This window comes from Neopsephotus bourkii, unplaced genomic scaffold, assembly GCF_033783945.1.
Source record: "Neopsephotus bourkii isolate Nb327-2 ecotype Australia unplaced genomic scaffold, CSIRO-AGI_Nbou_v1 NB_1707, whole genome shotgun sequence".
Classification (NCBI taxonomy): domain Eukaryota; kingdom Metazoa; phylum Chordata; class Aves; order Psittaciformes; family Psittacidae; genus Neopsephotus; species Neopsephotus bourkii.
The window spans coordinates 1,628,070-1,647,966 of NW_026902181.1; the positions used below are offsets into that span (position 1 = coordinate 1,628,070).

General features: G+C 45.5%; 1 long non-coding RNA gene across 1 annotated transcript; it reads left to right on the plus strand.

Annotated features, from left to right (window-relative positions):
• The first annotated feature begins 10,863 nt into the window (after positions 1-10,863).
• LOC133224720 (uncharacterized) lies at positions 10,864-18,884 on the plus strand. Its single transcript, XR_009728940.1, has 3 exons — positions 10,864-11,155; positions 17,197-17,351; positions 18,805-18,884. It is a non-coding gene; the product is annotated as an uncharacterized LOC133224720 (long non-coding RNA).
• The last annotated feature ends 1,013 nt before the right edge of the window (positions 18,885-19,897 follow it).

The window sequence follows — 19,897 nt, forward strand, 5'->3', positions numbered from 1 at the left end:
AAAACAAGTGAGGTTTTGTTGGTAATTTGGTGAATTTAAAAGCTCTTTGTTGTCCTGTGCCAACTCAGGAGCTTTGAGTGACTGGGTGTCATGGGTGCCTGAGGGTCAGTCCCCTTTTCTGGTATTGTTCTGCTGCTGTGAAGTGTGAGAAGCATAAATGCCAGAGGCTTTCAATGAGGCCTGAGTCTTCAGGATCCAACCCCTCAAGAGGGAGTCCTTTTGCTCAGGCTGGGCTCTGGCACATCCGGGCTGGTCCTGGAGTGGCTGCAGGACTGCTGTAGGTTGTTTCAGCTTCAGAGAAGCCAAGGCTACGGGTCACCAAGGTAAAGGGATTCCCTGGTTGTGCTGTCCCCCTGGGCCAGGAGGAAGGTGGCCAAGAGTGGATGGGAGGGGGGGAGTAAGAGTACAGGAAGGATTTGATTTGTTGGGTTCCCTCTTGAACCTCCTGTTTTTCCAGCCCGTAGCAGAGTATACGTTCAAAAGCACATTGCACTATCCCTGCTGTGCAGGGGTCTGCAGGGCTGGGGTGGGGACATCAGCCCTGCTGCTCTGTCGTCTTCTGTGTCTGAGCTACCTGTGATGTTTGCCTGGTCTGCCCTCGCTGCCTGCGGTGGTCCTGTTGGAACCTCATCCTTTGCCTTCAGGGAAACCAGAGGAGAGCCCGAGGTCAAAGCCTGTCACTCAGCCCCTTCTGAGATGGCTGGAAACATGCTCGCCTGTCCCCGAGGGTCTAGAAGAGCCCCAGGGGATGGCTGAACAGGTTGGAGATGTTCCCAGCCCCAGCATGGCACCTCCCAGGCTGCTTTGCCAAAACACCTCCACCGGTGTTAACACCAGGATTATTTGACCATTGTCGTCTTCTAGAGACCAGGCACAGTTGCCCGCTTCAGCCCCCTGTGACAGCACATTGTTGGGCACAGCAGCTGCAGGGGTTGGTGCCGCAATGCTTTGGTGTCCGCTGAGCATCACTGAGCTAAAATGCAGCTGGTGGCTGTGGCAGCTGCATCCCACCTGGCCTTCCTTGGTGTGGGTACATGCATGGGGCTCAGCACTCTGGTGGTGAGAGCATGAGAGAATAGGCCCATTGCCCAGGATGCTCTGCAGGCTGCTTGCCCCCAGGCAAGAGATCTTGAAGCAAAGTAAACCTCACTTCTAACTTTCCTAACCATGTAGTTAACATTAGGTGATGCCAATAGTGATTAAGTATAACCTAACTTCAACTAGGGCCACAGCAGCAAACATTTTGACACTTTGCACCCGGGCTGATCTGTTAAAAGACTCATCTTTTCTGGTTTTATTGGAACTGCAGAAATGTCCACGTTGATGAAAGCAGCAAGCGTTGTTATCAGGAGCTGCTGAGCAAACACACAGAGTTTAATAGGGTAGCACAACACTTTTGCTTCTATTCTCTGGGAAAAAAAGGCTGAAATGCAAGAAGTGGAGCCATTTGCTGAACCTGCATATCTATTTTTACTCCCTTGCCCCATAATGCTCCGAGAATAAATTTTTCAGTGCACAGCAGAGTAGGAAAAAATTAGTGCTGATGGCATCTCTGCTATCCCCATTGTGCTGCAAGGAAAGAGGGCAGCTGCTTTGCTGACCTGTCACTTGCCTATACCCGCATTCCAGGTACAGGGGCCATTTGCTCGTTGGGGTTTGCTTGACAAAATGGCCACTGGGGTTTATATATAGATCCTGCCTGTCCTGCCAAGTTGCCTTGAATTCTTGTTAAGTTAAATGAAGTTGGAGGGGGTGGGAGAGGATCAGCTGTAAAGCAGAGCCGCTAATCTGTGGTGCCTCCGGGAGAGCTGCCGGGATGTCCCCATCGCCCCCGGGGCTTCGAGCATCTGCGGGCATCCTGCTGGGAGGGGAAGCAGGTGGTGCTCGGTTGATCCACAGCGGCTGCGGCCACTGCCGGGGTGCCACGGGCTTCAGTGATGAGGGAAGTTTGGGAGGAGTATTTATAGCTTGTCTCAGCACCGGGGCTGGGGGGTGACTGCCATCCCAGGGATGTGAAGGACACAAGTGTTCAGGGCAGCGCCCCAGAGACAGCAGGATGCAGGGACAGGGAGCACAAGTGTCCTGGTGGTGAGGGCAAGGGGTCTGCAGCACGGGCCCCTCAGCTTTCCAGGGTGAGTTCTATTCATCGATGTGTTGTGAGCAGAGCAGAAAATGCTTGGGGCTGGGGGCACTGCTCATGCCCAGCAATGCTCCATGGGCAATCCCAGCCTGCACTGAAGCCTGCCCTTGGCTTGGGCTGGGGTTTGCTGTGCCCTAAGCACCCCTGGAGCTTTGCTCCTGGCCTGGAATGCAGTTCCAATTTAGTGGTTGCCCTCTTGTTTATCTGCGCTGTTTCTGAGGACTGCACATTTTCCTTTGGATCGCGCCGCTTTGGTTGTGCTGGAAACCCCTCAGCAAGAGAAAGGTTGTTTTAAGGTAGAAAAACATTGCCCTGGCTCTCAGCAGCTTGGGAATAGCCCAAAGCAGCCCTGTGCCTGCAGCCAGGCCCACCTCTGTCCGTGGGTGCCTGCTGTTTTCCCCTGGAGATTTTGGGAAATGACCAACACTTAATTCGATGTTAGTCTTGTGTCTGCCTTGTCTAAATAATGATTTTTTTCTTTCTGAAAATGCTGTGAACATTTAGCATACTTTTTGCCTTTCTTTGAACGGAACAGATTATGTTTATCTCCTTCAGAATTCAAGTATCTGCTTCATACTTTCTTTAATGGCACCGATATGGATTTTTTTAAAGTGATCCCATACCTGTGCCAGAATGTGACTGCAGTTCCAAGCAGCAGAATTGTGCCATATTGCCAGTTTTACTGCTTTGGTATGAGTTAGCAATGCTTCACACTCAGATACAGAGGTTTTAGTTTCTAAGGTTGTGCCAGCAGAGTTTCGTCTTTGAAACAAAAAAACTGATTTACTTCTTGCTTTCAAGGAGCGGTGTGTGTGTCCTATGACAGAGGAAAGATGCTGAGGCTGCTTCTCTGTGGTGATGCCATGGGACTTGGGATGGTGGGTTTTGGGTTTAGAGAATATAAACACCAGCTGACTTCCCATGCCCTTTGCAGCCACTGCCTGTGAGCAGTGGTGTTTCATTCCTCAAGCTTAGCTTTTTCTGCCACACATACATTATTTGACTCTCCAGTGATACATGCCTTGTTTACTTTGGTTTTTGGCCAGCCCCACTGGCAACTTTTCATTCCTCCCAGGGATATTGGTACCAGAGATCTTCCATTGACAGACTTCCCCATCTGTCCCCATGCATAGATGCAGACCAGGCACCTGCCTGCTCCAAGATTCCTCTGGTGTATGTGTGTCCTGGAGCTGCGGCTTTATTCCTTAGGGAAGTCTGACCTTGGTTTCAGCCCTGATGAATTCATCCCTTCCTCTTCCTCAATCTACCAATGCTGAGACTGGCCAGGCCTGACAGCCCTAGGCAGAAATATCTGAGCTGTCAAAATCCACACCAGACTATGAGTCATGTTGCCTCTGCCACTTTATACAGTGGGATTTGTTGGTAGCTATATGCACCAGCGGGTCACTTCAGTGTTCCACTGCAGTGGAGACATAGCACCTGCTGAAGGGATCATGCATTTTCTTGGGTTTGGCCATGGTCAGTCTTCATCCTGGAAGAGGTTGCCACACTGTGGATATACCTTGCTTTTCTCCAACCTGCTGGTAGCCCAGCCTTTCAATAAGCGCCGATGTTAAAAATGTGAATAAAATGTTTTGGGTCCTCTCCTCTCCCTTTTTCTAAGCCTCATAACTCGGTCAGCTCCTGCACTGTTTTCAGAGGTACTTGCCTGCACATTTTCCATGTTGATCCAAGCCCATCCGTAAAAGAGCTCTACAAGACCTGCTTGCTGGTGGGAAGAGTTTTGTGCTGTTCTGCTCACACCCTAGGACTTCAGGAAATGTTACCCAGATCTTTCTGAAAGCTTTGGATTTTTATAAAGAATTACATTTAAAAATTTCAAAACCAGAAGCAAAATTTCCCAAATATCCCACATAACTGAAATCCATGGGAAGTGATGGAAGTTTATCTTGAACCAGTACACTATCAGTTAGATATTGCTGCTTCTGTGATGCTAAGAGTAGCTGGTACCACTGGTGGGACGGTAAGACCAGGATGTCCTTGATATGTCTGCTTTGCTCAAAAGTCCTTGCATGTCTACACTGTGTCATAAATTATTTTGAGGGATTCCCAGTAAATTTCATAAAAATTTTCATTTTATTAAAGAACAACTAAGTAATACGGTTTCATGAGGTGGCCAGGTAAAACCACTGTGTAGTTTGCCTGTCTAAGCCGATATATCTGCAAGAAACACTCAGCTCTGTATTATGCTTTCAGTAGTTTTGGGTTGCTTTTTTTCTATTATCCAATATTGTGAACCCAGGAGCACCAACTGCTTAAGTGTCTGTTTGCAGCATGAGTGAGTCTCGGTGGGAAACAGTTTTTCCAGGACGACTTCGAGGCATGTTTCACCCTTTGGTGATTGTGACTGAAGTTGTTTTCTGCCTATTCTGTCCTGATGTGGCTCGTGCAGAACACAGCACATTTCATCTCAGTGTGGCCAATTCCACCACTGAGACTGACATGAGAGATTAGGCACCAAAACCTTTGGAAACTTACACACCTACATCCCTTTGTGCATCCAGGATGGAGTATGGCTGTACCTGTATATTCTTATAAATAACATGGGAATAAGAGGAAGTCTCTCACAGGATCCCTTTGAGTGTGCTCTTAGACTGCGGCAGCCTTCAGAGCCCTGGAAGAGACTCCTCTTCAAAGCTGTCCTGCATCAAGGATGGGGAACATACCCCACTGAGAACTATTGCAAATGCTATGGAATACTACCAGTGATGTCTGTGATGTTTGGTGGGGTGGTTCTGCAGCAACTTTGATGTGAACCATTAGTTCTGTCTTAAAAATGCACATATATTCCTCTGTATCTTCTAGTTCAAACATCACTTTCCGAACTGTGCACCTAGAAAAAAACCTGGTTTGTGCTTTGGTGCTCTTGCTTTGTCCAGTCATGAGCAGCAGCACACCCTATATACACCACTGGGGCCAGAAGGTAGAGGTTTGCTTTCATTCCAGGGCAGGTGCATTTACAATGTAACCTAGGTGGGGGTGATAGCTCCCCTGAAATTGCAGAGTTTGTTAATAGGTGAACACTTGGTACATAGGTGATGTAGTGAAGCTGGTGCCTTGCAACTGGCTTGTTTAGCGCAATAAAAATATATTGGGTTCCTAAGATGTTGACCAATGGGTTCAGGAAACAGCTGATTGATTCACACAGCTGAGAAACAGGGACTGTAATATGTTTTGCCAGAGACCAGTTTGACGGATGAGTTCATTTAAGGATTATGCTATAGATAGAGCTGTTGACAGAATGAATTTGTTTTTATTTTTCATCAGTAGGTATAACACAAAGCAGAACTAATTGAAAGTAGTTTTCTTGTGGCATCTGGTTGTGTTTCTTGCTTTAAGTCTTTCACACGCTGTAAAATTACACCAAGGGCTTTTCTTCACTTCGATTTGCTTTCCAAGTTTTCCATCACTGCTTTTCAAATGGGCTCCCAGTGTGTCAGACACGTTAAGGAATTGCAGACTACACAAGAAACAGAGCTGGGCTGTCATTCCTGTTTATTGCACAAAGGTTCTGGTGCACATCACAAATCCACACCTTGAGCGGACACACTGAGGTGTCCTCACCTTAGGGCTATTGGCAAAGCTGAAACATGAATGCCCTTACAGATATTTTTGATGGCATTTTAAGCTGTGACCTGTGCTAAATATCATTCCTATGTGGACTGATCTCTTTCTGTGTAAGGCCCAAACCTGGAAGGTGATTATGTTTACCCAAGGAGTTGTTCTGAGGTTGAAGGAAGGTGTTGAGTTAAGTTCTGGAAATAGCTTTTCCAAGCAGCCAGAGAGAACAAATCCTGGTGGTTCTTCAGGGATTTGGCTCACTGCATTCATTGCTCTCCCAGTTGGACTGCTATCGCCTGCCTGGCTCAGGTTAGGTGATTGCATTAGGGTCTCAGCTCTGCAAGTGCTTCCTTTGGCTGTTTGTGGCTATCATGGGGTTGCACTGAGATCTCTGAGCTGACATCATGCAGCCTGTTGGGATAGAAAACTGAACTATGGCTCAAACCCATCCTACAGATTTGATCTATGGGTTTTGTCTTGGGTTTTTTTTCCTTTCTTTTCCACTTGTGATCAATAAGAGTTTTCCAGAACTGACTCACGTAGGGTCAAAGAAAAGGAATGCAGCAAGCACAGCGGGGCCTGCCAAACTGACGGATTCGCAATCACAAGGGAGAAAATACCCCAGGTCTCTGCCACTGAGTCCAATACCTGATAAGAAGAGTCCATGTGATTTCAGGATTATGTTGCAGGCTAAATTCTAGCCTTCACTTGGCCTCAGACCTGAACTTTAAGCACCAGCCAAAACATAATCCAAGTTTGAGCACAGGTCTATCTCATTTTCTGCTCGTCATATGTGCAGTCATTCAACAGAAGCTGAAATGTATTTTCCCTGCCAAGAGCCTCTGGTTTCCAAACAACTACATCAGCGCAGTGAGTGATGGAGTTTCCATCAACTGCTGTAGGCCAAATGCAGTCATCTGAATTCAGGTCTTGGCAGGTATAGAAAGCTGGAGTTGTCAGTGATTTTTATATGAAATTGTACTTAATTGCGCTTTTTCATTCTGTGTGTTAGTTCTGTTAAAGCTCTTGGAATTGCAGATGAATGGGAGCTTTTTATCTCTTAGCTAGTGAGATTTTCTGTTCTTTAATTGACCTTTAAAATAATTTAGTCTGGGCTTGGATCTGGGTTAAATATAGCTGGTTATTTTCACTCTGAGTATGTAATACATGAAAGAACCTAGGTATCCTTTGAATGTGTTTTGACAAGCACCCTGTCTGTGTGCAGGTATGTATTTATAAACATTTGTGCTGTCTGTATTGAAATGACTCTTCCAAAACCAAGTACTTTCCCTGCTGTAGCAAAATATTTGTACAAAATGTAATGTTTGGTTTAAAAAAAAAAAAAAGGCAGTTCAAAAAAAAGAACTTGTTAGAAAGAAGGTAGCAAGGAGGGGACACGGACTGAGCCCTTGGTACTTATGAAGTGAACACGGACCTGTTATTCACTTTAGCCCGTAAAACCAGGACTAGATGGGGCCTAAAAAAATTGCTCAACAGCAAGGTTAAAAGAACCAAAAGCCACTAGTTTTCTAACAGGCTCCATGGCACTGCAGGACACTACGCTGTTGATGCTGTGGTGGCTAAAGCTTTCAAAGGATAGGATTAAACATACTTATGGAAACCAGCACAGTGTCTATTGACTGCAGAAACTGCCATGGGTACAGCATCTGCCTTCTGAAGATCCTAAACTTCTGTGGGCTCGAAGGTAACTGGGTGTGGGACAACTGCTCCTCCCTTTCTGGTACTTGTTTCCAAAACATTTATTACTGACCTCTGTCAGAGATGAGATGCTGAGCTCCTGTTCTTATTAACTATGATCATTCTTATCTCCCTAATTTATATGACAAGACCATGAATTTGAAGGAGCTGCTGCCTGCAAAACGGAAACAAGATCCCAACAGCTTCTTGCACCCAATCCTTTGCCGAAGGCTGATCTCAGTTCAAGAAAGAGCAACAAAACCAAAGAAACACAAAGAACAAACAACATCCCCTAAAAAAGGAAAAAAAACACACACAAAAAAAAAGAGGGAGAAGAAATTCAAAGTATTTGCCAGCAATTTCCTCTGTGTTTTCTAGACACAAAGTCCCTCTCCTTTGACCTTCTTTTCCCTTCCCCCTGATAGCAGAGATACCCCATGTGACCACAGGAACCCCTCAACTTCCCACATTCCAGGCATGAGAAATATTTAGCTGATTTATTTTTTTCCTGTGCTTGTTACTTCAGCTTCCAGTTTTAGAGACCCCAGGCCAAACCAGTGTGAAGAGGAGTCACGAAAACCAGTCTCCAGCAATGCCAACTCTCAGTCTTCTGAGTGCATTAACTAAAGTGATGCCATGAGTTCTGGGGTCAGAGCCTTCAGCATGGCTGAGGTATTTGCCTCAGTGATGCCCAGTGTCCTGCAGATTGCTCTGCTGGAAGGTTTGTTCAAGCAGATGCTTCTTCTGGCAGCACTGCATGAAAGTATCTTTGTGGCATTAAAATGGGGGTACTGGAGCTGGGTGAGGGGATTAAGATGTTTTTACCTCTTTGAAAGATGTTGCTGGGATAGCAGGGTACTATAGAATAAAACCTGAGATTAGCTACGGAGAGTTTAGGTGCAGTCACGCTTGTACAGTCTTGTAGTTCATAGGAAGAGGACCAGATTCCCGTAAGCAGATGAAACCTCTCCTGGTGCTCACCATTTCTGGTGTTTTAAGAGCCACCAGGAAGCAACATGGGCAGCAGCATGTTAATACTCAGCCAGTGCATGTTTGCATACTGTGTAAATGCATTTATTTGGAACTAATTCTTCCCTTATAGTCCTTACTCCCTGGAAAGAGAGAGAGAGAAAAGAAAAGCTGTTGATTCTAACCCATAAAATGAAAAATTGTTAAGGGGAACCAAGTCCTATGTAGTAGAGGAATCTTCTGGTTCTGGAAGTGCCAATGGCTTTGAGTGGTGGCAGCGCCGGGACTTAGGCATTTCTCACTCTTCTAAGAGCCAGTACAGGAAGCAATCTGGCTAATGCAGGAGACACCCACCATGTCCTTGTGAGCTGGGTCACTATCTCCTGGAGCAGAAACATGTTGGAAAGAACTTGAGCCTCTGAGTGGGGTCAAATTGAATGTAATTTCACATACCCACATTTTCCTACCCTCCTTTTATCTCCCGGTTGTTACTTCTCATCTCATGTTTGACACTGGAACAAGGCTCTGTCTCTGGTTGTTCAAAGCTAATGTCCGAAGCTGCAGCCTCCCTGAGGACCTGGCTCTAGTTCATCATTATGCTGCTATTTATGTAGCCATTTACACCCAGATTCCTACTCAATTGCACTCTGCATATATCTCTGGTATAACTGAGTGTCTGGAGTAGACCAACATCATGTCTACTCTGCTTCCTACTGCCTCTGTTCTCCAGAATGAAAGACTTCATAGGGAGTGCTCCAGGGGAGCTCTTATCTTTTCCCTTGACAACAGGTTGGGATAATGCAAAAAGCCCAAGTCCAGAAAGTGTGGTTGCAGCACAGAGCAGTGGTTGTATCACATGCACTCTTTGGGAGGACAAGGGATAGAAGAAAAGGTAAAAATGGCCCATTGTCAGATAGTAAAACATAACCTCTGGTCCACTCACTTGACAGCCTGTGATCTGAGTCATCACATTTCCTTCTCCTATAACTACTGCTGCCACTTTTCAGGGGGTGGAAAGCCCCTTTAGCTCAGAGCTACCAGTGCCACTTGGCAGCTGTGGTGATTTACGAGAGAAAAGACTCATCATCTTCAACTGTCAACTTCACTGGAAATATTTTACTCTCAAAATGGTTTAGTGCTTAAGCACAAGGTGCTCATTTTATCTCTTTTTTTAGCCCTTTGCCCATGACAGACTGGATCCAGTGCACAATCTGCTTACAGAGCTACAGTGTCAAACAAGGCAGGTTAAAACTGCTCCATTTTTCATGAGCCCTCCTGGACAGTCTGCTGGAAGACAACTGCATAGCCAATTGCTGTGTCCATTTTGCTGGCACCTCCAGCATTTTGTGCAGTGTCTGTATCTCAGCAGGCACCTCACACCTGCTAATGGCTTTGCAAGTCAGCCAATCAATTGGTTATTTATGGCAGGCACGCCTCAAAACTGTCAGGTCAAGTTTTCCTACCCTGGAGTATTTTGTTCAGAGGAACATGTAAATCTTCTCCTGCCATTTGCCTTCTGAGTGTGAAGCCAGTGGGTTAAAGTTTCCAGTGATAGCAACAAACTGTATTTTAAAGGGTTTTTCTCCTGACAGTTAGGGGCTTGGGCACTTTGTGAGTCATGGATCAGTTCATGCTGCAAGATGTATAGGCATTATGCTCTCTTTCTGGTGTCCTTTAACTCCAGGGTTTGAAGTCATACCCAAGGAAATTGAGACCTCTCCACTGTTCCAGTGTTTTTCTATTTAGGGTGCTTTTCTGAAATGTCATGGTGACATCTTAATTAGATGCTCTAAAATGAGATACAAGAAGGGGTGCGGAATTCCTGCACTTGCAAAGTTTCATCCTGCAGCTCTAAAATCTGTAAGCTCATGAATGGGAGAATGAAGCACTTTACGCAAGTGAACTCTGGATTTCATCGTGAACCCTCTAAAGACTGCAATGCTCCAGTTACTTGCAGCAGCACACATCTAGGTGCTACACCAGTATGATTCAAAGTTAACCAGACTTCCCAATCTTCAAGACTTTTCAGTCTTGAAGACTTAAACACTTAAACACACTACCAAGGAGCAACTATTTAAAGCAGCACCTACTATGCACAATGGACACCTCAGTCAATCACAAAGCATGGGGTAAGGCACACTGTTTATAAGTGGATGAGACAAGATCACAGTCATCTTTCTGTTCACCCTATACTGGTATCTTTTCAACATATGTGCATGTTTAGAAGTGAAAAAAAAAAAAAGTCTTATAAAATCAAGTGAGGGAAATTAAAAAAAAAACCCCACATTTTCTAAAGCCATGAACATTGTGCTACATTTCAGTGATTTGAACAATAGATTACTTACAAAAAGACACTAACTCTTGATGACATGAAGAGGAAGAGATCTTGTTTACTCTCCTGTCAGAAAATAACCCTTTTCCCATCAGGATGTAAGCAATCTTGTAACTGATAACATACTGTAAACACACCTTCAGCTTTCAACATTTCTAGAATTTGGAAAAGATAATCATGCAAATCAAAGCTCCTCAAGTGGCTTTGCCCCCAACATTTAAAATTAAAACTAATTCAGCTGAAGATAACAAGTACCTGTCTGCCAAAATTTGGACTGATCCACAGAATTCCATGTAGATAAAACAAGGGGAGCCTTTCTCTGCCTGTGGCCAGCAGCCTGTGCAGGACAGTACAGGATTCATTGTCTTCCTTTTCCCAGAGCTCTGAAGAAGTGGCGGCTGGACCTGCTGAATAGTGATGAGCCAGTTGTAAAGGTAAAGGCTGACTTTTCCAGCCTTTCCCCACCCTCCAAGGTAGTGATTTATGGGCCTCATCCTCCAAGAAATTAGTTAAAATCTTGACATTGAGCCTTCAGCCCACACGGGATTATTTGAGTGACAAGAGCACATGAGAACAGGTCTAAGGTCCTCAGCCTTGCCCCAGGGAGGGTAACCCTTGCCCTCTGCATGCAGCCTCCTTGGAAGAGACCATTAGTCCTGGGTTTTCTCTGGAGAAGAGGGAGACAACTGGCTTTCTGAAGAAAGCTTAAAATGTACTGAAATCATGTGGTCTTCCAGTCAGCACCTGATGGAGTTATATGGAGTTACATTCATTTATGTTCATGCTCTGGAAATCATAGAATCATAGAATAGTGAGGGTTGGAAAGGACCTTAAGATCATCTAGTTCCAACCCCCCCTGCTATGGGCAGGGACACCTCACACTAAACCATGTCACCCAAGGCTCTGTCCAACCTGGCCTTGAACACCACCAGGAATGGAGCATTCACAACCTCCCTGGGCAACCCATTCCACTGCCTCACCACCCTAACAGGAAAGAACTTCTTCCTTACATCCAATCTAAACTTCCCCTGTCTAAGTTTTAACCCATTACTCCTTGTCCTATCACTACAGTCCCTAATGAAGAGTCCCTCCCCAGCATCCTTATAGAGCCCCCCTTCAGATACTGGAAGGCTGCTATGAGGTCTCCATGCAGCCTTCTCTTCTCCAGGCTGAACACCCTCAACTTTCTCAGCCCATCTTCATACAGGAGGTGCTCCAGTCCCCTGATCATCCTCGTGGCCCTCCTCTGGACTTGTTCCAACAGTTCCATGTCCATTTCATGTCGAGGACACCAACTCTTCAACCTGAAGAAAGGCCACTCTTCTCCAAAGTAATTTACAGTGCTGTATCTGAACGTGTTACATTGGAGGTGCCCCACCAATCCTCTTCTCACTTGTCTTGCAAAACAGGGTCTTGTCATGTTTTAATTACACACAAAGTGGTGAGAGAATGGTCATGGAGAGCAAATTTGGCCAAATTACATCAGCCCAGTGCTATCTGCAAACCCATTCGCCTGCTGTGACAGCCGGTGAATCCAACACAGCCTCAAGAGGAAAAGGGTGAGAGATTTTGCTAAGAACAAGCTCAAGACATTTCTAGGTTTTACAACAAGCACAGGTGGTTAGAAAGTGCTTACATTATCTCTGGGGCAGGGGTTAAAGCATCTTCTGTATGCCCAAGCCTGTGTCTTACATGGCATGTGCATGGGGATGTGTAGTGCTGCAGTGCTGGGGACTCAAAGACTTGAGTCACTTATCTGCTCCTGCATATAAACAAAGCACTTCTGATACAACTTCCCTCCTATCAGCCTCTGATAACAACTTCCTTCCTAGCCTCTCTCCCAGGCTACACGTGCTAACATATTGTGCAACAAAACCAGTTAGACCAGAAATTTAAAAGTGTTCAAGAAGCCTGAGGATGTGTACATTATGCCATTAAGAAGCAGAGACTTGCTAGGAATGGCTCCAGGACCTTAAGATCATCAAGTTCCAACCCCCCTGTCATGGGCAGGGACACCTCACACCAAACCATGTCATCCAAGGCTCTGTCCAACCTGGCCTTGAATACCCCCAGGGATGGAGCATTCACAACCTCCCTGGGCAACCCATTCCAATGCCTCACCACCCTTATAGGAAAGAATTTCTTCCTTATATCCAATCTAAACTTCCCCTGTTTAAATTTGAACCCATTACCCCTTGCCCTATCACTGCAGTCCCTGCCCAATATCCTTATATAAGCCCCCCTTCAGATACTGGAAGGCTGCTATGAGGTCTCTACGCAGCCTTCTCTTCTCCAGGCTGAACAGCCCGACTTTCTCAGCCTATCTTCATACGGGAGGTGCTTCAGTCCCCTGATCACCCTCGTGGCCCTCCCCTGGACTTGTTCCAACAGTTCCATGTCCTTCTTACAGTGTTGAGGACACCAGAACTGCACACAATACTCCAAGTGAGGTCTCATGAGAGCAGAGTAGAGGGGCAGGATCACCTCCTTCGATCTGCTGATCACTCTAAGTGGTAAAGGCCCATCTCCTTCATGACACTGAGGATGACTTCTGCTGGCAAGAGGAATAAATACCACTTAAGATGCTTCAGTATTTGCAAGATATTGTGGCATTTCTCTCTTTACAAATGGAGACCACTTAAGCTCTGCAAATTTTTAGGGCATGGGCACTGAGAGCACAAACAGAAACTAATAAGAAGATATAAACACTGAAGTGTTAACCCTTGAGTGACCTCTGAAACAGCTGCACAAGGAATGTGGAGCTTGGAAATAAATGCCTTTTGTGACATTTCTTTAGGTGATTTGATGAGTCTCTTCAAAGGTGATCAGGTCCTTGTAGGAGGGTGGCAATGCTTAAGCGCATGTGCACGTTTATAACTAATTGATGGAAGCCAAGGCAGTCACCTGGAGAGGCTCTGGCAAACAGAGGTTCCTTGGCTGTGATGTGCTATCAGCTCTGTGGCTGCACAGGGAACAGCACTGTGTGTGTGGTGGAAGTTTTAAAAAACATTTTCATCAGCATGATTAAATACTTATTACATGAGTCAGCCATACGGGCTTCATTAAACCAGTGATCTCAGAGGAGCCTCCTCATCTGTTTATGAAAGCCATCTGGAATTACGGATGGTTCAAGAGAAGGAGGATGAATGCAGCTCAGTGTGACAGAAGCCCAGTTCCCCTCTGTGGAGCCTGCCTGCACCAACCCATGGTGCACTCCTCGCCCCGCACTCGGGAAAAGGGGGTTTTATTTTATTTTCTGCACATTTCTGGGCAAGAAACCAAGGCCTGACATGACTTTAACAGTGAGACTTTAAATATACCCTGTTGGGATGTGACACAGGCACCTTTTTCTGGTGGCAGGATATAACACAGCTTTAAAAAAAACCCCATAGAGGCAAGCTTTTGCACTGGAGGCAAGTGTACCTTGAAAGGAAAGGCTTAATGAACTTTAACCAGCCTTCCAAGATCTTTATGAGTTGCCCCTTTATCAAATTAAATTCACACTGTGCTAGGCAGCTTAAGTACTGCAAGTTGATGTCATGTGCTAAGTGCCAAAGTAGGCTTTAATTGGCTGTTTAAATGAGAAAAGGGGTCCTGCTGTGCAGCACATGCACGTACATACACACAGAGCAAGGGAGGCGGGAGGGAAGGAGTCTGGCTCCAGCTCTGCCCCTGCTAAAACAGCAAACAAGGTACCAGATTTTTCTTGAACTAATGGAAAGGATTTGCTGTGTGTCAGCCACAAGGCCAAACAACTGGAGGACAATTCTCATGAAGGTCCCTAAGCTCTGTCCCCAGGGTGATAGGTGAAGCAAAGCAGCTTGTCCATGGCTGCAAGCTGATGTGCTTAAAGGTAAACTGGGATGAGATGCTCGTTACAGAAATGTTGTCCCATGGAGTTATTCAGAGCCAGCTCTTCTTGAGCAGCTTTCCTGAGGAATGCCAGCCAGTCAGCCTGGCAGGGTTTTAGGAAAGAGTTTTTGTATTGGTACAGCTCTGTCTCATAGATTGTGAATTAGTCACAAGTGTCAACAGGAGTAGCCAGAGCAGTAAAGGTCAGATGAAGATGAACGGGGTCACTTGTCCTGCAGAAGAATTTTGATCTTAATATGTTACAGGGGCGGCAGTGGTGATTGAGGAATTAAGATTACAGACAGCCCTGACATTAAAAAGGGGAATCCTTTGCCTTCCCAATGGGAAGCTCCGGGCTCCCAGGAGGACCAGTTAGTCATACATGGAGAAATCCTGCTGGGATTGCTTGCATGGGATCATCCAAGATGACCACTCATGTGGCTAACCCCTCTAACCCTTCAGAAGAGGAATGAAGAATTAAGTGGCATTGGTGATTCTTGTTCCTGCAGCCCAGATGCAACAAGGGGGAAAGTGGTGCTGGAACTTGCTAAATTTGAACAGTTGTTTTCTGTTAACACATGGCCTTAAAAAATGAGATTTGAGAAGCTTGTTAGGGAACTAGTGTTAATGTCTAGTCCCAGTGCAACCGGGCCCATCTGGGCCACAAGCCTCCCTGCTTTCCCTATGCAGCTGCATCCTCTCACCCTTCTCATCTTTCTCCTTTCTGAGTGCCGATGCTAAGCTTTTGCTTGAGCTGCTATGGTGGAAAGCTCCAGTGCTTCCTGAAAACACTTTTCCTGCTCATCCTGACCCATGGTGCTGAGCAGCAATGGCAGTGAGCCTTCAGCTTGCTTTCCACAAGACTCGGGATTGGGGAGCCATAGCTTTGGAGCACCCTCCGCTGCTGTCCTGCTGCTCTCCTGAAGAGATATTGGTGGTGCCTGGGGAACTTTGCAGCAGAGAACAGCAGTATCATGGACCACAAATCTCTTTCTTTTCCTCCTTTTTTACGCATGCAAAAAGCATTTCTCTGCTGCTAAGAAGCCTTGAGGCAGATCTGTCATTCTCCCTTCCTTCCCCTCTTCTTCCCACCCTTCAGTTTCAGCCCTTCTCTGGTTTCCTCCCAGCTCCCTTGCATCTCCCTCCCCGAGTCTACGTTCTCCCTCTCTTTCCTGCAGGCAGGAGGAGAACCACTTGCTTCCTGCATTAAGCCAGACACTTTGGGGAACTCCTGTCTCCTCTCTGCAACTTGCAGCTGATTTTATCTGCCCCCGGGGAATGGTTTTCATAAGGCAGCAGTCAGTGTGGAGGTGCAGAGGCTTCCGGCGCTCACAGTAACCTGCATTCCAGCATTAAAGATAATGGATACAATGGAAAATCAATGGAGAATATGTAACTTTATCCCATTCATAGCTTCATATTGCATTACACCATTGCCTTCAGATACATAAAAGTGATATACGGCTGAACTTGGCAGGAAAGAAAGAACACAGGAAACAAATATATTGGGTAAGACTCACAGTCTAGGTATTACCTATATAGCAAATAGGCCTGAATATTTTTCGGTTTTCATGAAATTTTGATTCATAATTATTTTCTAGTAATTTGCAAGCATGTAAAAAATAAATCAAAGCTTTTTTGCGTATTACAGATTTCCCATAGGGGAGGTAAGAGAGAGAAAGAAAATGACTGCTCGAATTTCCAGCCTCAGCCAGATGCAAAATCTGTCAGGAATACTGCTTTTTCATATTATATCAATGGAGGAAATTACTGCTGCTATTATCTGCCCTTTGGTCAGCAGCATATTCTGCACCTTGGCTAATGTGCCTTTGTGATGCAGACACCTGCACTTTTTCGAGGAGCTATCTAATTACAGGGTAGATGAGTCAGGCTGCATTTCCTATGGGCTGTCTTCAAACATAGGAAGTTATTAATACTGATTAGCTGAAAAAGTCCAGGTCTTCACCAGGACGCTTCCTGGCTAATATTAGACACACCTTCTGTACTTTAAGGTGTGATGGCTGATAAGAACCAGTAGTACAGCAGTTGAGGTTTTACGGCGGTGGGTGCAGCGCTGGACAGACTGTCCCAGGAAGTTTTTTTTCTTACACCTTTGAATGAATTCAAGCAGACAGGCTGGAATGAGAATGGGAAAATAAAGGCAGAGGGCACAGCCTGGGATGTGTGAATCCCTTAGGTAATGATGAGGGATGAGCATGGTGCTGCCTCTGGCCTTGATGCTTGGCAGCAGAAGAGAGTTATTGGGAAATTTTCCCTTCAATACAAAGAAATATCTTCCCAAGGAGAGCTGGAAGTTCCTAGGAGATGTTGTTCTAATGCTTAAGCTCCTTGTTTTGGAAGAAGATTAAAAGAAACTTAGCTATTTAATGAGAATTAAGCAGCCATAGCTAAGATCTAACAATGGGCACAACAGAGACCTACTGGGTGCATGTTCCCTGCACAACCCCTGGGACAACTAGAATTTGGAGGCAGAGAGGAACCCATGCGGGACTGAATAAGATGAGGCAGAAGGGTCTATTTTCAGGTCTTCCACCAATTTGCAAATACATGCTGAGCTCTTTGCCACCTCCTCTTTCACCCTTTGCTTGTCTCCTTTGTGCAGGCTGTGAGGGCCAGGAGCTGTTGGTGAAGTCCCAGCTTCATGCTGGGGTTGTGGTGGGTAACCTATATGCTGCTTGTCATCACTCTGGGTAAAGAGATGGGCAAAGGAATACACTGTAGCACAATGGATGGATGGACAAGACTGTGGTGGCAACGGTAAGCTCACTTTGTGCCTGCCTCTTGGAGTGATGTGGGGCTGCACATCTGCCTGAGCAGAGTGACTATGATTCAGATAGAGACACCTGGCCTATCTCTAATGAGGCAGCAAAGGGGTGGAAATAATGAGGTGGCATGGCTGGCTCCACTGTTGATGATGGGGACTTCACTGGCATAACATGGAAAATTTTCATATGACAAATCAGAAGGCAGAAAAGATGGGCAGCGTGATGGAGATCTATCCAAGTCATGCAAAGTTTAATATGGAACACAGCCAGACAATTCTTAAGATACAAGTGATTATACCTTAAAAGATGGATAGAATAATGAAGTCCCAGCAACCAGATTTAGAAGCCAGAGGGACAGAGTTTAAATGTTTCAAACATTCATGAACCCAGTCTTGTATCACAGATGCCTTGAAGTTTTATTTCTTGATTTATTTGACTTTTGCAAGGCACAGAGAAATCGTGTGTGATGGTTTTTCTTTTTCAGTTCCCGCTACTGAGCCCGCAAAGCTTGCCAAACATGGAGAACCTCACAGAAATCAAGAAGAAAAAGCTTCCTGGCTGGATTTTCCATTGCTTTCTCAGCTGTACCGTGGTGGCTCCTCTAATTTACTCTGCAACCAGAGGGGACAACTGTGCACAGCATGAGCATGCGAGATAGGAGAACAGTCGCTGGCACATAGCACCACAGCTGCTCTGGAATCTAAGGAAAATTGATTTGAGGTGAAAGGACTGAGTTCTGTTCACACACTGAGTAAATAAGGAATGCCTTTACTGGGGACCATGGCATTGCATGAACACAACCTGGTGAGAGAAGGGAAAGCAGGCTAAAAAAATCTGCTTGCAAGGTCCCTCTGTTTTGTATTTTAGTCATGCTTGCAGAGCACATCCTACCAACAGGAAATTACGCTGACCTTCTCCTTCACTTTCCTGGTTTAGATTTCAGCTCCTCCTGTGTAATACCAGCTGGTACAGATAAAGCTATTTTGCAATATGATGTGTGCCCTGTGTATGAAGATGCTTCTCCAAATAATTTAACCAATGTGTCTAGCACTATCCCCTGTAAAAGGCATAAAGTACTGTCCCCATTTTACAGGTGTGAACATCAAGGCAATTTGGTCACGGTGTTGAAAGGAAATTATGTTGAACTGGCAGCACTGAATTCATGTAACTTATCTTACTTCTTCACTGTAGATCAGAGTTCATATGGTCATGTTCTATAAATATCTGTCAGCAATTATATGTGGGCTTCATATGAATGTAAAAATCCTACCCTTTCCTCAAACTTTGGTTCAATGGCTGAATGTATCCTCCTTGTACCTAGTGCTGCTGTATTTGGTCTAAAAGTCCATAACTTGAGTCACATGCACAACCTTTAGAAATAAGATTGCTAGAATCTGCTGCTGGATGCTGCTGCTCAGTTCTAACCCGCACTTTTCATGTCTCAGTTGCAGATGAGATGGAAAATCTGAGCTGCTTTGGCCAGAAGCCTATCCTGGATTTGGATCCTCCTTTTGCCTTCCCCCCAATGAATCATAGAATAGTTAGGGTTGGAAAAGACCTTAAGATCATCTAGTTCCAACCCCCCTGCCATGGGTAGGGACACCTCGCTCTAAACCATGTCAGCTCCAGGCTTTGTCCAACCTGGCCTTGACCACCGCCAGGAATGGAGCATTCACAACTTCCCTGGGCAGCCCACTCCAGTGCCTCACCACCCTAACAGTAAAGAACATATATTCAATCTAAACTTCTCCTGTTTTAAGTTTTAACCCATTACCCCTTGTCCTATCACTACAGTCCCTAATGAAGAGTCCATCCCCAGCATCCCTATAGGCCCCCTTCAGATACTGGAAGGCTGCTATGAGGTCTCCACGCAGCCTTCTCTTCTCCAGGCTGAAGAGCCCCAACTTTCTCAGCCTGTTTTCATACAGGAGGCACCAAACAAAAAGATGTAGAGAAGCATAGAACTACAGTTAGCAAAGAACAGATTGTTGATTTTGCTGATTGGCACATCAGGGTGGACAGATCTCTATTCATAGTTAGACTGAACCGGCAGCACCATCATCTTCTACTTCTGAGATGCTCATCAAAAGATGCTGGTAAAAACCAACACTGTGCATATACCAAAGGTAGGAGAGGCAGTCTTAAAGACACAAGACAGGCATTTTCTATGACCCCACAACAGTAGTAGAGTAATCCCTTCTGTGGTATTAAATGGGATGTGCAATTACTGTTTTGTTTTACAATACAGAAAAGCAAGATACTCCTGATTCTGATGGCTGGAACTGGGATGGATCCAATTTATAAAGTAAAATGGCACGCACAGAAGTAGGCATGAAGGGTGGTGGTAGGGGCTGGAAATCAGTGAGAAGTTACGTCTAGGGAATCAGGAAAACAACAAAGGGTAGGACTTCTTCCTCAGTGAATCGCTTTTGCCCAGGAACATTTTAGTCCTAAGGCAAATCCAGAAACTGTTGTGAGTTTATGACATATGACTAGTATCTTGAAAGTTTACAGCCGATTGCAACAGACTGAGATGGC